This window comes from Gavialis gangeticus, unplaced genomic scaffold, assembly GCF_001723915.1.
Source record: "Gavialis gangeticus isolate Ggan-Ray unplaced genomic scaffold, GavGan_comp1, whole genome shotgun sequence".
Lineage (NCBI taxonomy): Eukaryota > Metazoa > Chordata > Crocodylia > Gavialidae > Gavialis > Gavialis gangeticus.
In genome coordinates this window covers 1,436,573-1,449,027 of record NW_017728965.1, presented here as the reverse complement: position 1 = coordinate 1,449,027, position 12,455 = coordinate 1,436,573, and the positions used below count along the sequence as shown (strand labels likewise).

Here is a 12,455-nt window from a genome sequence, read left to right as displayed (position 1 = left end):
CCCGCCAGGCCCGGCCTCGAGCTCATGTCCGCCAAACCGCCCCAGCCTCAACCGCGGCAGCGGCGCTGCGAGGGCCCCGCGCGGAGGGGACTGGGCCGGGCCGGGCCGGGCTGGCCGCCCCGAGTTGCTTGGAGGCGGGAGCAGGAGCGTCGCCTGAGGCGGGACGGAGCCGGGGCAGGTGAGGGCGGACAGTCGGTGCTGTGATGAGCTCATCAATGTGGGCTTCAGCAGGAAGGCCCCCAGCAAAACCGCTCGGCTTTCCCCACCAAACAGCCAAAGCTCAGGCTGCGCAGTGCTGAGCGCAGGCTTTTTTCTGTTCGCCCACGGGATTTTTACTTCTTTTTCAGGTGTCCCGGGGAAGGCGGAGGACAGAAGCCTATTTGTGCCCACGGTAGGGCTGCTGCACGGAAGAGCAGCTGCCCTCATGAGGAGGCGCAGGAAAGGCAAAGTAAGCTGTGCTCACCGCGGGCCTGGGCTCCCACTACCTGCTTTTTGTTGGTGGGAGTCACTAGGAGTAACTACCGTGGGTGCAATCTGTAGCAAACCCTAGCAGGTTTGGGGCTGCCCGGCAGAGAGTGACCATCAAGCCCCAGCCGGCTCGTGCGGACAAGGTGAGGTTGAGCCGTGGAGCCTCCTCAGTCTCTGCAGCCCCTCTTCTGGCCAATTACTGAGTTAGGCTGAAGCGAGTGACATCCTGAACCATGGTAGGTGCCGCTTGGTTCGTAGTCTGTCAAGCACCGGTGATCAGCAGTCGGGGCTGGAAGTCTGCTCCATTCCCTTGGGTCGGCAGCGGGCAAGGCCCATGAGCCTCCATCTGCAGTCCTCCCTTAAGGCCCCATTTGGGCCTGCAGCAGGTGAAGTACATTAAGGCCTCCGCTGTCTGCTCTCAGGATTATCTTGCCAAGCTGCCGTATAGTGCTGCCCTGCTTGTGAAGATATCAAGCACTGACAGTCTTTCACACACAGAAGCCCGAGCTGTGGAGTGGTGCTGCCTAGCTCTATGGGAGGTCAAGCACTGATAGCCATTTCAAGGGCCCTGCGTCCTCTCAAGGCCACTGGGAAGCACAAGCCTAATGGAATTGACAGGCCAGCTACCTCCTTGGTATTAGGGATCTTTTGCCTCCCAGTTAGAGCTGAGGTTTCAGCTGCAAATCCCACAAAACGAGTCCCCTTCGGGGGTCAAGCTACGTGGCCGCCGGAGGGAGAAGCAGAGAAGATGACAGAAAAGCAGGTGTGAGCTGACCTGCTATTTAAGAGACAAATAAATTTGATGAGCCAGCCACCTCCTTGGTGCCTGATATCTTTCACCTCCAAGCTCATCCTTCCTCACTGCACAGTTTTTCCTCTCTCCTGTCATTTCACATCCAAGTTGCCCCCACCTGCTGCCCTCTTTCATTTCTGCAGTGGCTCTCTTGGAATCACTGCATGCTGAATGCCTAATGGCTGATCACCCAAGATGCTGAATCCCTGCTGATTAATGGCAGATGTCGCTCGACTTTGCTGTGCGGTTGGACTGGCCACCTGAGGCTTCAGCCGCAAATCCCGCTGTAACGAAAGGGGTCTGAAAGACCCCATGAGCAAGACCCAAAACCCTGCATGGGCTGAACAAGCTCCCAATAAAACATAACACTCACACTGGGCCAGCTACCTCCTTGGTACTAGGGATCTTTTGCCTAGGAGGTGGCAGGGCAGTGATGACACGTGGCACCACCGCTGAAGTTTAAAAGCCACCTGTCAATCAAGCTGGGCAGCACTGGGCTGATGACATCAGCCCCTGGTGCCACCACGAGAGATTGAAAAGACACCCAGAGTGCCAGGGAGGAGGGTGGAGAGCCTGCCTCTGCGCCAGTTATGGCAGAGGCTGTGGCAGACATGGGACACCAAGGCAGAGTGGAGCCTGAGGGCTCAATATATACTGAGCAGTATAGGCTTTGTGTTCCCAAGGCTAGGGAGTGAAGCCTCATTTACTAAACGAAACCCAGCAGCTTGAGTGAGCTGGCAGTGTTGCTGGCAGGCTGAGATGGTCATCAGCCAGAATAGAGACAACGAACATAGGAATTAGGTTCCTCTTTGTTTCTTTCTTTTTCAGCTTTTTTTTTTTTCCTTTTTTGAGAGAAGGCTGCCTGGGACCAGCAGAGCTCTAAGGTCTGGGCTTAAGCTCAGAGTTAACCCCTTGTCAGCAAGGGAGCCACAGAGCAATCCGGACAAAGCTAGGAAGTGCCTTTGGAATTGCCTCTTAGCTCAAAACATGGATCAAGCCAGGATCCCATATCAGTCCATTGTCTTGACACCAACAGCTGGTGTGTGGCTGGGGATGTGGGGGAGGTGGAGCCCCCTTCATCAGACACTCTCGGATCCATGAGTAACCCCAAGTGGGGCCCCTGTATTGAACAATACTGAACCCCTCCTATCAAATTGTGTATCATCAAAGTCATGGCAGGTGAGTTGAGAGAAGGCCTAACTTGGTGGGGACTCAAGAAGAACTTGCCCTCAGATAATCGGGAGCGTTACAGTGGTGCATTGGCTGGGAATGGGAGGATCAGCGATCCAACCTAGGATAGATCAGCATGGATCCTACAGGGATCTCACACACACAAATGTTGGGGCAGGCCTTGCAAGCCATTGGTCAGGTTCAAGACCTGCAGCAACGGCAAGGTGCCTTGCAGCAGGAATGGCTGCAGAGAAATTCTTCCTTATTCAAAATGCCACGGATGACTAAGGAAGATGATGCAGAAGCCTGCATAGAATCATTTAAGCGAACAGCCATACAGGTGGGCTTGGATCGCTCCCAGTGGGCTCATCAATTGGGAGCATTAGTAGTTGATAAGGCTCAGGCAACATACCAGTCATTGCCTAGAGAAGACACATGCAACTACAAGACTGTCAAGGTCTTGTACCGTCTCAAGATAACACCAGAAAAATCATAGGTTAGTATTCCAGGCCCGGGAAACGTGTGAAGAGAGGCAGCCCCGTATCCTTATGCAAGTACTCAGAGATAGGTTAAAGAAGTGGCTCCCTCTTAACCATCATGATAGAGATGGGGTCTTGGATCAAAAAGTGTTAGAGCAATTCATGTGGGATCTAGAGGAGGATACACAGAGGTGGGTACACCGACACCAGCCTCGTGGCTGTGAGGAAACCCTCAGAATTGCGGAGACCCATACAGTATCTGAAGGTGATGGGGGCCACAGCCGAGGTCTTAGGCCTCCTACTATGAATACCCCACGTGAAGAAGAATGGAAACCGGGCCCACCAAAGGTCATACTACGAGGTGGTGTATGTTACCACTGTGGGAAGACAGGACATATGGCTAAAGAATGTCCTCAAGGCTTCGGTACCTTAAATAAGCCCATCAACCCCGTTCCTTCATTTAGGGAAAGGCATCAGGAAGAGGAGCGTGGCAAACCCGCGGGCTGCAGCTTCACAGACAGGGTTCAGGTCAAGGGTTGGGAGCACTGGTTGTCGTGGCCTGGATTGGAGAGCGGTCAGTAAGAGCCTCTCTAGACGCAGGGTGTTCACAGTTGCTCCTAACAGCTGACTTGGCTCCAACATGAGGGATCCGTCGGGCTGAGCCAATCACGATGACATGTATCCTGGGAGGGGAAATGCATTTTGAAGGCTGCTATGTGCCCCTCCGGGTAATGGAATACCAGGAGGAGCTTAAGGTGGGGTTAGCCCCAACACTCTCCTGCAAAATGATTATCAGAAGGGAATGGGAGCCAATATATAGAGTCCTGTAGAGGGTGAGAACCACTGAAGAGGAGCAGAAGAAAGTACGTAGTGGTGAAGGATGTGTCGGAGAGATGCTGCCCATAGCCCCAACTGAGACCGTTCTAGGTCTATGTCTGAATTGGGTGACCTGTCCCACCCAGTTCCAGCAAGTACAACATGATGACCCTGAACTTCAATGCCTGGCAGAGGAAGACCCTGGAGAAGCCCCGGAGAAGCAGCGGAGAAGGGGCGAGGCAGGAGGAAAGCCAGCCAGAGAAACTATGTGAAGGCAAGGGACTCTGGACAGAGCAACCTCCCTCCCTTTAGGTCTCTATCATGTCTTAGCCAGATTTTGGCTGTGTGAGCCTTTGGCGAGCTCCCTGTAACCCAGACACAGGTCTCTGCCCTTGATGCTGTTGTGCTTCTGCTGCAGTTGGGTAGAAGCTAGACAACCCTGTAAGCAAGGTGTGTGTCAGCGCCACCTTGTATCTAACGGCCATCCATCTGATTGGTGGTCTTCAACAGCCGCCCTGTAATTGGGGTCCAAGCCAGCTGCCAGAAGTGGGTGCTGACAGCGCAGCCTCCTGGAAGCGGGGTGCATGCTACCTCCAGCCACGTGAGAACAACAGGTGAGTTGAATGTGAGTAGCACTGGATGTCCCATAATCAGGAGGCCAAGTCCACTGCCAAGCCAGCCAGTCAGAGAGGAGCCTGTTTGTGGGATGGGTGTAGCCTTCTTCTGCTGGTCTGAGAGGGACTGAGCAGTCTGCAGCATTGTGCACCAGGGCGGCCTTGCAGACAGCAGCCGAGTCTTGTGGGGTGACAGCAAACTCTTCAGAATCCAGAGCTTTGTGACTTTCCTGTAACGTGGGTTACAGCCTCTGGCCTCCTCTCCATTCCCTGCATCCCAGCACCTGTCCTTCCTGCATTTATGCCTGGCACAGCACGTCTGGACCTCTTGGCCACCCTGTAATGAGGGTGTGAGTCCTGTGCCTCTTCTTGGTCAAGGTTAGATTCTGCAGAGGAATGGACCACCCTGTACATTGGTCCAGGTCCCAATGTGCCTTTGGTGACAGCTCTTTCCTTTGGCTGGCCTGTCTGTTTCTCCATTACTTAGAGCCCTAAATTGCTGCATGCTCTAAGGCCCACCCGGTAAACTAATAGCCCCCACTATGTGGGAGCTAATGGATGAATGGATCAACTTATTTTGTGGGACAACTAAGAAAAAAAACAGGATAGGAGTGACATGGAGGTCAAAGTGTCAAAAAGTGAAAGTAAGTGCTCCGGAGGGGGACACCAAGCAAAGCCTCCTGGGCCGCTCCCACCGGTCCTCAAAAGCATCCAAGGAGCCAATGGATGCTGCCCACTGGTGCTCTGCCCAGAAATGTGCACAGACAAATGAGAGGAAAGCTGCACCATAGTCTCTGGGCACCTTCCTGGTCGAGTACAGGGTCCAGTTGGCCAGGGCCAGGAGGAGGTTGACCAGGAGGTCCCAGGACTTGGTGGGGCCGTGGATGGAGTGACCAAAAAACAAAAAGGTGGGGGGAGAAATTCAACCAGAACCTCAGGAGGAGGCTAGTCGGTTGGACCATACGCTGTAAGGAGGGTGCCGGTCTCCACCTTCTTGCCCTCTGGAAGTGGAGGAGGATTTTCCAGTGTGAGGCTGGAGGTCAAGCAGTTTGCTGCACTGAGCTCTTTTCTGACCTGGGAACACTCTTTTTCTCTTGTCAGCATGAGTATAGTGAGAGAGAGGAATGCCTGGGAATGAAAGCATTTGTTATTTTCTTTTTTGTTCTTAAAATAAAACTATGAAACTATAAATCACTACAGCATACTTTGTCTTCCCAGTGCCAAAAAAGGGGCTTGCTGTGCCCTTGTAGCTTTATCCTCCCACCTCCTCACCTAGGGGGTTAAGCACTAGTATAAATTTCCGTGCCTGCTGGTCTAGAGGAGCATTAGGACCCCCTCGTCCTCCCACTAATATTTTAGGGCATGCAACCTCCCTGTATCTGAGGGTACAGGTCATAGGCCTCCTCTTTTTGGGTGGCTAGCATGTTATTTTGGCTACTTGTTAGCTCACATGATGTGCTACTACCATCCCTCTTGTGGGAAGACTATATTATCTATTCCATACCCGAGTCCCTGGAAGCGAGTGATGTGACACTTGGCCAGCTGTTCTTCTGCATCCACCCCACCCTGCGGCCTGCAGCCCGTAAGTGGGGTCCTGGTCCCCTTGAATGTCTGGATGTTTTTCCACGTGGTGAGGTTGGCCAGAGATGATAATAGGGAAGGTTGCAGGCTTCTGGAGGATACCGAGCACGATGGAAACCCTGGGCTTAGTGACTTTCTGTAACTGGGGTCCAGGTCTCTGCTCCTCTGTTCTGCTGCCCTTGGCACTATTGAGAAGGCCTCCCTCTGCAGCCTGTATACAGGGCTGTGCCCCACCGTGGCCTTGGGAGATGAAGCCTCGTTTAGCCTTTTGAGCTCTGTTGGCTCCATGACAGGAGGCTGAATTTGCAGCCCTTTTGTCCTCCAGACACAGGGCAGCTTTGACCCCTGATCGTGACTGCCTGAGGCACCTGTCAGCTGGCATTCAGGTCCTTGCAGGTTTTTCTCCGGGACTTTGGACACAATGTCTTGTTCTCTCTTCAAATTGCATCCCCAAGCTGTTGACCATGTGATAAGCAAGTCATGAAAGGTTTGGATGCCTGGGACCTCATTACAAACAGGTCTTACCTCCTTCTGCTGTCATACATGGGTAACTTCTGAGGGGGTGGGGGGGTGGTACTGCTCATCAGGCATCCTGGTTTTTTTCTAATTTAAAAAAATTCCCAATTTTCAGTTTAAAAAAAGTAACCCCGAATCCACATTTTTCTGTGATTAGAATGAAACGCCACTAATATATAGATATATATCTAGCAGTGTTTCATTTTAATCACAGAAAAATGTGGATTTAGGGTTACTTTGTGATGCTTTTGTATAATCTGTTGAAGTTCAGGTGTTCCTTGTCTAAAAATAAATGGTCCCAATAAAAATAAAATGCTCAGTAAACTTGTGAGCTTCTTGATGTTTGTTTTTAGTTCAGTTGTTTCATACCTGAACAACTGAAATCTCTATGTTTCATATAATACTTCTAAGTTCTTAATTCACCTTAAGAACTTAAATTAAGCAATCCCAGTTTATGAACTCCCTCAGAAGCATCTCCGATTAACATAGTGTGTAAGATAGAAATCTGCTCTTCCTTCTGGCTCGTTCACATCAGCCTAACTGTTGAGCATTAAGCACAAGCCAAAACAGAATATGCCCCTCGTCGTCCTGCCCACAAATGCAGCCCCACTGGGCACAGCAACAGTGTAAGCTGTAGACTTGAAAGGGGATCAGTGTTCATGTTGTTTCTGCATTTATTCCAACACTGAGCCATGGTTAAAATGCCACTCTGCTACCTATGCTATTATGTCTGTCATTTTTGCTCTCGATGAAGTTCATTTCTTGATCTTCACAGTGTGGGCAAGGGCAAAGCTCTCAACACTGCCCTGTGATTTTGAGTGATTGCTGTAAAGCACCTTGAAGAGCTGTGATATGCAGATTTTCAAGGTTTTCAACACTTTCTGAAAACGGGGACTCTTTGAAAATCTCAACTTGGGCACCCAAAATCACTAGTCAAGTCTTAATCTCCTGGCCAATGTTTATGTGAAGGGTCATAGCACAGTGCATCTTGCCGAGGTATTGAGATGCCTTTGTCTGCCAAAGAGGAATTTCTGTTTCATGAGCTTCTCTTAGGATCTGCTTTGAAGTTATACCAATCTTCTTGCTTACTTATTTTAGTACAGATTCTAAATAAGCTATTTTGCATATGCAATTACTCCAAAAATGCCCAACATGCACCAAATGTGATTCCATTCCTGGACTTCTCCTATGAGGTGAAGCAATTACTTGTGGCACATGGAAATGAAAGAAACAGCCCTGATAAAGGTAAGATGCTGTCTAAAGGGAAGGAGGTTGAGACACTCTAGTAAGTATGAAAAGAACAGTAATGAATTGTTTGCTTCAGTGGCTGAGCTATAAAGAGAAGAGAAGCTATGTTGATTGTTGGTCCTAGAACTGGAAAAGAAGCCAGGAACTCTGATAAGTTCATCCACGTTATATATCCTAAAGACCCCCCATTAACTTCCATGGGTTTGGAAAATTTCATGAAGAGCCTCCATTTCTCTCTCCATTCAGGAGACAATAGTAGCTCATCTAACAGTTTTCAAAATTGACAAAGGAGCAAGAGCCCCATCCAACTGTTTCAGAGAGAAAGTAACCATTAGCACACAACTCAGAAAAAAATATGGTCTTCTCTATTACAGCATATAATAAAAACAGAAGGAGACCATCATAATCATTCTCCCCAAGTGTGAGTTTACATGCAGAATCAGCTTGTGTTTTGCTTGCGGGCTTTCCAGTCTCTGGAACATTTCTGCTACTATCATTTGATTCCTCAGTAGTATGAAACACCAGGTGGTCCCTGTGGGACACATGCCTTCCTCAATCTATTCTAAAATAAAATCTGCACCCCACCTCTAGTCAGATAATTGCCCATCCTTGAGATTGGGCTTTAACAAATTAATAAGTTACAAGCATCTGGTCCAACTTTATCCTCAAGTGCTTTCTGGGCTTCCTCCTGAATTACTCATATCCCACATCCTGTTTCCCGCAAAGATCTCTGTCTTGTAATGCTGAGATCCACACACCTCTGTGAATCAGCAGAGCCTATTTACCCCTTTCCCACTTGCTAACAGGGAAACATCATAGAAAAACTTTGCCAGACCTACACTACACTTTCTCCCAAATATAATTAAGGGAGAAGGTGTAGTGTAACCTATTGAGTCACTAGGACTGTTGTGATAGAGAAAGCTTTTCTAAGCGACAGTCATAATTGCACTGCTTCCCCTGCCTTCTCCACCTCTGCCAGTGAGTCATAGCTGTCAATAGCAGTGAGAGCTTCTCGCTCAGAATCAGTGGAACATAATCATGCACATTCAAAGCAGACATATACTCTGCCTTATAATTTAGTGAAGCTGACTCCTCAAAGTTTTGCCAGTTTGAGTAGCGACAGAGCTTTTCCCATGGTGGATGATACATAAAAGGCTTTGGAAAATATGCTCAGCCCCTTCTGTCCTGATTGTTTTAGGTACATGTTTGCTTTGCTTTCAGAAGAGCAGAATACTTTGTTCTAGGCAGAAGAAATTTTTTAAAATATTCTTGGTCTTTCCCCTTATAGATAGGTAGGAGGGGAATGGTATGGCTCTCAGCATCTACTGAACTACTGCTCTTAATAGGAATAGGCAAGAGACTGATGATGAGTTCCCCCATTTGCTGAAGAATTTGTCATAGGAGCACTTCACTTTTGCATGCTAGTGGGAGATGTCTCTGTAATTTTCATGAGGATGCCATTCTCAAAACTTTTCTATTCACTAAGAAACTCTTATATCTTCTGTAACTCTGCTCTTCTATTTGTGTTGCAAGCCCATGGAAGGCTTAAATTGCTCAGAACAGAGAAGACAGTGACCTTGCATTCAAAGAACCAACTTGTCTATACAAAAAAGAACTGAATTCTGTCCTGTTACACCAGTATCACAAATAATTTTAAGTTCATGGAGTCATGTGGGTATTAAAGGGGACAGAATCCATATTGTGAAGTAAATCTAGATTATTCTTTTCAGATACACTTTGCACCTGTTGCCGGCGAAGTACTATATGCAGCTCTAAAGTGTGAAGCAGAGCAGACTGGTTGACCAATTTGGGTAGAGATTTTGGTACAGTAAGTTGTGTGGGGAAAAGATGGGAATAAGAGAAAGTAGTGAAAGAGGCACAGCTGAACAGGAGGCAATAAAAAGGAGTAATGAGTGGTGAGAGCTGAAAGATGAGCAGGGGCTGAAGTGAACAGGAGCATGTATGTTTGTCATGCACAGACTTGCAGGTGCCCAATTTGATTAGATTCAACGCCTTCCTAGAGAAGATAAAGCACACAGTGAGGCTTGTGCTACCTCTGAGCTTAAGGGAGAAATGGTAGGGATGCGAGGAAAGTTCAGGGGCAACTGCAAACAATTCATTCAAACAAAAATGAAATGTTTTATTGTTTTTAGATTAATTCTCACTATAGGGAAACCAAGCCATTCTTTTATGAAATATCCCTCCGCACCTTCAAAGCAGTGTTTGAAGATTATGCCACACCCTGGGACATAGACCTATTACATATGGGCACCCCAAATTCATTTTCCTTGTCTTCCTTTCATGTTGCTTTAAAAACTTCCTGCTGCTAATTTAAAGGGGGTTTTAAATCACCTTATTGACTACTAAGTAGTTTTGTTAGTAATTGGAAATGATAATAAGATCTTAAAAGTAAATTCCATCTCGGAGTTTTTTTCCTCCCCTAGGTATTGAGGTCTGGGCAGGGAAAAATTATCATCTAAAATTAATCCAATTGTTTCATTAGAGGAAAAACAAGGCACTTCTTGATTTCCTAATCCCTGAAACTAAATGGTGACAAATTTTGGACCTGCGTCTTCAAATGCTTATTCCCAAACACAGGGTCAATTAGCCTGCACTGATCTTCATGCTTATACATGTATATTGCTACTGATTTCTGAGCTACACAAGTTAAAACTCACTTGGGTATCTCCACACAACATTACAATATACAGTGCATACATACCTAGGCATTGGTAACTTAGGCCATTACAGAGCTCCCTCAGTGGCATTTAAATGGTACTAAGCCTCTGCTGATGGGAGTGAGGAAAAGGCTGAAAACACGTTTCTTAGACTGATCAAAATCAGGGCCTCATAGTCAGCATTAGAGGCTGTACATACATATGTGTAGGACATGGGCCCTGCCCCAAAGATCTTTTACAGTCTAAACAGAGTAGGGTTTTAAATGGTATAATTAACCCTACCTTACTAATGGAGGATTTCAGCAAAAGAGAATCAGTTACTTTTCAAAGGTCACACAGGCAGTCTGACAGGTCCAGGAACTTGACCCAGATGTATTGAGTGCCAATTCAGTGCCTTAATAACAAGACCATCTGCTGAAAGCTGATGCTAGTTGATCTGATCATCTGAGAACTTTAACAAGGGTTCTGTTTAAGAAACTTGTTAATGCCAAGCTGTGACATTATTATTATTATTATTATCTTTCCTCATCCCACGTCTACATCACTGCCAAATGACAAGAGGAGCCACATGAGTGATGAGAATCATCAGTCTTTCATTACCACTCCTTCAGTTTGATGGAGGCATATTGCATCTTTTGATTCACTGACCTATTGAAATAATTAGCGGAAACTATATATATAATTTTTAATGGGAAATAAACTAAAAACCTAATATAATTGTTAGTGTTCTTCATGAGTTTTAAAAGTCAGTAAAATATTGGGAGGTTTTTTATATTGCTGTAATTAGGTCTCACAATGAGGCAGAGAACATTAGAATCCAATAAACATATTGCACAGGAGTGAACAAATTATTTTGTTTGAGTATTGCATTGTGGAATTATTAGCTAAGCAGCCTTAAGGCAGTGATGTAGTACCTGGAGTGCAGAATAACAGAACAGCAATTTCCCTGTGCTGGCTTGCTGTGAGAAAATCTATACTTTAATAAGAGTGATGAGATGCTGCTTCATTCCTATGCCAGAAGAGAACAGAGGTGATGGCATGATAAATATGCAGCAGAGTGAAAGACATATTTGAAGGAAACTCACAGGCCAACAGATCTTTAGTAATATTTTTATAAAATCTGTCAAGTACTAAAAACATTAAATATTATGTTCATAAATGCACTCACCTTGTTGAACTGGAGGTCTGATTTAAAGTGCAACTGTATCTTCAATTGCAGTTGCATTAAGCCCTCTGTGTGCATGAGCAGACAAGGTTCTTTGGTTAAACGTGATATCTTTTATTAGACCAACTGAATAATTGAAAACGCTGTTCTTTGCAAGCTTTAGGATATGTCATGGCAGAATCTGGTCCTTGTCTGAAATAAAGTTCCAGGCCATATGTAGAATTATTAGAAAACATTTTTTTACATGGTCTCTATTTCATAATTTTATTAGGGAGGAAACATTATCTTAGCAAGGCAATTTACCAAGGACGTAATAGAATTTCCAAAGAGACTGATATGGATTGTGTGCGTTATGCTATAAACCCAATAATACTTTCTTAAATGTTTTCTTTATGTGGCACATGGAATTCTTAATTAGATAACTGTAAACTGCTTCCTAATTTTAGAAGCATTGCTTTGCTGGGTTGGTTTTCTTCAAGACAATTCTATTTATAATTAAAGGTTAGGAAGCAAGTACAAGTGAACAAAATGAAAACAGAAGGCCATCTCCAGTATACCATCCTTCTTTGCACAGCAATCTTGATGAACTCAGCAGGAGTTCTGCATAAGAAATAATGGCAGGTTATGGCTCATAAAATTCTATTTAAATAATCCAGCACTAAGGTATTCTTAGTTTATTGATGGTCATTTAATCACTGAAATGTATTAGCATCAGGCAAGCAGCAGAATATTGGCCACTTTTGGTTCCCCTGTTTTACCTTATGTTGTGTCAGGATTGACTCTGCCAAGAGGTTACACAATGGATTTATATACAAAGGTTTGGATAGGGATAACACCAGTCAGGGTTGGTCTAGATGACCTCTTGAGGTCCCTTCCAGCCCTCCTCTATGTGGCACAATTATCATCTTTATAGGAACCCCCCCCCCC

At 46.3% G+C, this 12,455-nt stretch overlaps 2 long non-coding RNA genes across 2 annotated transcripts in view; one reads left to right on the top strand and one right to left on the bottom strand.

Annotated features, from left to right (window-relative positions):
* LOC109288541 overlaps positions 1 to 3,731 on the top strand; it is a 10,107-nt gene extending 6,376 nt beyond the window's left edge. The window contains exon 3 of the long non-coding RNA XR_002095181.1: positions 3,720 to 3,731. This is a non-coding gene — a long non-coding RNA (uncharacterized LOC109288541). The remainder of the gene's footprint in view (positions 1 to 3,719) is intronic.
* Positions 3,732 to 3,999: 268 nt separating this feature from the next.
* The window catches only part of LOC109288535, a 13,833-nt gene continuing 5,377 nt past the window's right edge, over positions 4,000 to 12,455 (bottom strand). Inside the window, exon 3 of the long non-coding RNA XR_002095176.1 lies at positions 4,000 to 4,193. This is a non-coding gene — a long non-coding RNA (uncharacterized LOC109288535). The remainder of the gene's footprint in view (positions 4,194 to 12,455) is intronic.